This window comes from Lycium barbarum, chromosome 5 (genome assembly GCF_019175385.1).
Source record: "Lycium barbarum isolate Lr01 chromosome 5, ASM1917538v2, whole genome shotgun sequence".
Classification (NCBI taxonomy): Eukaryota; Viridiplantae; Streptophyta; class Magnoliopsida; order Solanales; family Solanaceae; genus Lycium; species Lycium barbarum.
Window position 1 is genome coordinate 53,057,452 of NC_083341.1, and position 4,117 is coordinate 53,061,568.

The following is a 4,117-nucleotide window of genomic DNA, read 5'->3' on the forward strand; positions in this document are numbered from 1 at the left end:
AGTAGGAACCCAACCCCTCAAGAAAATTAACAGTCTCCACATAACCTTCCATATCAGCAGCATCAAAGTTCACCAATATCGCTGGTAGAGTCTCACCCAAACATTATTCATCCTTAAATTCAACAGCCTCATCTATCACATCAATGGTATCAATTACCGAAATGCTTTCGTAAACACTTGGTAGCTTCATTCATTGACATGGAACTTGATCTCGTTCTTCTCTGAATCCATAAGAACCCTTCCTGTGGCAAGGAAAGGTCTCCCCAGAATGATAGGAATGTCTCTATTAGCAACACAATCAAGAATTACAAAATTATCCGGTGGAAGGAATTCACCCACCTGAATAAGCACATCATCCACATCCTAAACTAGCCTTTTTATAGATCTCTGAGCCATCTGTAGTCTCATGGTGGTAGGTCTAGGCATTACCAACCCAATTTATTATAGATAGCAAGCGGCATGAGATTAAAGCTAGCCCCATTATCATATAAAACATAAGCAAAATCATGGTGACCGCCAGAACATGGAATAGTAAAGGCCCCTGGATCCTCCTTCTTCTGAACACTAGTAGTGGATATGGTAGAACTAACATGATAAGTCAGACTCACAGTGTCATGCTTGATCAGTCTCTTCTTAGTCAATAATTCCATTAATATTTGGAAAAACCTGGCATCTCTTGAAAGGTATCAAGGAAAGGAATGTTCATTGATAGCTATTTTAACTGATCTTAGAACCTCTAGCACTTAGCATCTTCAGTCTTCTTCACCAACCTCTATGGAAAGGGAGGTGTAGATTTAAATAATTGGGTCAAAGGGCGAAGAGCCCTTTTGACGGTTGATTTTCTAGTGTCACTACTACCCTTCTACTTTTTAGAACTATCTTGAATATCATCAACGTTCTTAGTAATAGGAACCTCTATCAGGACCTTATCGACAATTGGTGGCATATCAGATTGTGCCACTTATTCTTCAGCAACTGGCTCGAGATTAACCACCTTTTTCTCTGCACTTTAAAGTAGTTCCCACGCCGAGTGCTAATAGCAGCACACCTCTCATAAGAATTACCTCCACCACTCTTCGGATTTGGAATAGTATCACTAGGAAGTCCTCCCTTCTGTGGAGGGTGTGGTTCTCTAGAAATATCTCGTATCTGTGACTTGAGCTTCCAAATGGAAGCAGTGTGAGATTCCACAGTTTCAATCAGCCTTTTCAATTTTCTATCTGCATTGTCTTTGTTGGCTAGCACCTTCTCAAGAATGCTCTCCAACTTAGAGCTCCCTTGCTCATTCGACTAACCTTTTAGTGGAATATAGGGATTGGAACTCCTATTTCTAAAGTTATTGTTATTGTTGTAGTTTCCCTGGTTCGAGTCACCACTGTTGTTGTTTTAATTACCTTGTCCCTATTGAGGTCTTTATTGATTCTGAGTCTGATTCTGATAGCCTCCTTGGTATTTCTGCCTTTGGTAATCCCCTTGAGAGTTATTAACATAGTTAGCATCCTCATACTGCCTAGGAGGCCCATCTTGATATGGACCCTCTTGAACTTGGTATATTCCCTTAGGCGTTCCCGAAACTTCTTCAACAACATTAACTTTCTTCGATTCCTTTTCATCAAGTCTCTTAGTCAGCAAAGAAATATTGGTTACTATCTGAGCTAGAGCCCGATGAGTCTCTTTATTCTCCTTCACAATGTTATAGATCATTGTAGCTCCATAGGCTACACTGTCAGTACCACCCGAATGCCATGCTTTATTGTGAGTAGTAAGCTTATCAAGCAACTAAGTGATTCGGGCAAAAGTCTTATCCATAAAACTCCCACTAGCTGCATTGTTCACAACTGCTTGTGTTAATGGATCTATCCCTCTATAGAACCGCTCCATCAATATATTATCTGGAAAACCATGATATGGAGACTTCTACAAATATTCCTTGAATCTCTCCCAAGCTTCAAATAGTTATTTCCCCGGAAGCTGTTTGAAATCATATATCTTGTCACGAATTTCAAATTTCTTGCTTGGCGGAAACCACTTCTTGAGAAAAATAGCATCAAGCTATCCCCACGTATGAATAGTATTATGGGGCAGCTTTTCAAACCAAACTCTTGTTTCACCGGCTAAAGAGTATTTGAATACTCTCAGCCGAATAGCATCATCTGGAACAACATTCTGCATATGTTGGGCACACACACCCACGAAATTCTTCAAATGTTGGTGAGGGTCATCATCGGTAGAGTTTCAAGAATATCCCTCAAGTTTGAGCAGTTGGTAGATAGTGGAGTCAATCTTGCAGTTTGCAGCATTCACCCTAGGTGGAACAATAGCAGATGCATGTTCCACCTCGTCTAACATATCCGCAAAGACATTCTCAACTTCCACTTCCACTGGTGGGTCTTGCACTTGTAGATTCCTATTACCACCTGTTTCACGTCCTCTTCTATTGTTCATGATCACCTAGTTCACAGTAAACGAAAAACAAGGTGTGATGGAATAAAGAAAGACTTTAAGTAAAGCACGAGCTCTTTAGTAATTTCAAAACCGTATTTCCCAGAAACAGCGCCAAAATTTGTTATGCTCAAATTACACCTATTAAATGACGTAAAGCGGACGATGTTAAATATAGTAACCCAATAACTTTGGGGTCAAATCCCACAGGGAATATGGTGTGAAAATGTTACTAAAGTCGTAGACTACTTTCTTGCAGTCTAGTTTCATCCGTTGAGTTTGTACAAGATTGGTTGTTTACTAACTAATTGCTTTTAGTTGTAATAAATGGGTAAAAGAAACCAATGTTGTGTCCCCCTTTAGATAAAGTGTATGGTATGGTGATTGATCTTGATATACTTTTAATGGACCGTTGTATGAATGTACTTAACCTCTAATTGAATCTCTAATATTTTCCAATAGTTAAGGACTATTTCTTTTTATGATTTTCCCAAATATAAAAAGTGTATATGAAGAACGGTTAATCTTGTGCCAAGCAAATTCCTCTTATCCCTAAGTGAATATATTAAAAGAGGGTTAATGCCCCGAGTTCTTGTTACTTGTTCTTACCAAACCCAAATTTATCTTCCCAAATAAAACAAGGTTTATGCCTTAAAGTTAATTTTTGCAACCATCAACTAACAATCCATTATGCATCTATCAATTTCAATTCCCAATCACATAACACCCATCCTAGGGTTCACAACCTTAGTAATTGTGTTAGCTACTCATAATGTAGAAAGAACAGCATAAGATAATAGAAATCATAATGCTTACGATTGATTGGAATTAGAATAAAGTAATTGCAATTGTCTTGTTCTCCAAAACGCTTCAAAACCTATAAAGTATTCAATGCTAGAATAATAGAACTGAAATTTGATAAATAATACTCTACAAAAACCCTACATCAAGTATTCATAACGGTCCAAGTCGTGGAAAATAAGTTGACAAAAGTGCCCCGGTCGGATCATTATCCGGACCGTAAATCTCTTGCTTTTGTTCGTAAAATCGATGTCTGCTATCAGAATCTATGCCCATTCTTCACGGAACGTAAATGTTTTATGGTCCGTAGATCTTGACCGTGAATTCAGTCTTCAAACTTGGACTTGCTATTGTTGTTGATCTACGGTGGGAATTTATAGACCGTAAATATTCTATGGTCCGTACTTTTTTACAGTCAATTCTTTCTTCCCTGCAGTTGTTTCTGTAACTTATTTATGCCAACATTGATGGACAGTAAATAATATACGGACCGTCCTTTTCCTCCGTAAAATTCCATCTTCAGTTACTTCCACTTTTTGCACATCTTTATCTGCTCTTACTACTAAATTCCCTGACTTTCCCCACAAACACACTAAATACCTGCAACATGACAACAACACATCAAAAGACCCAAACATGCTTGAAAAACAAGTAAATCTAGCCGTTAAAAAGCATCAAATGTACCTAAATTACGCGGTTTGGGAAGAAGGGCAAGTTGAGCCCGAGGTATATTGGTCCATTTGAGATTCTCTATCCTGTGGTTGCAGTGGGTTATGAGTTACCTTCCAACCAGTCATGTCAGGTGTTTATCTGATATTTCATGTTTCTATACTGAAGATGTACCATTCAGACAATTCTTATATCATTCGTTGGG

At 38.4% G+C, this 4,117-nt stretch overlaps 1 non-coding gene across 1 annotated transcript; it reads left to right on the forward strand.

Moving 5' to 3' along the window:
* The first annotated feature begins 1,897 nt into the window (after nt 1-1,897).
* LOC132642977 (small nucleolar RNA R71) lies at nt 1,898-2,003 on the forward strand. The gene has a single exon (XR_009583444.1). It is a non-coding gene; the product is annotated as a small nucleolar RNA R71 (small nucleolar RNA).
* The last annotated feature ends 2,114 nt before the right edge of the window (nt 2,004-4,117 follow it).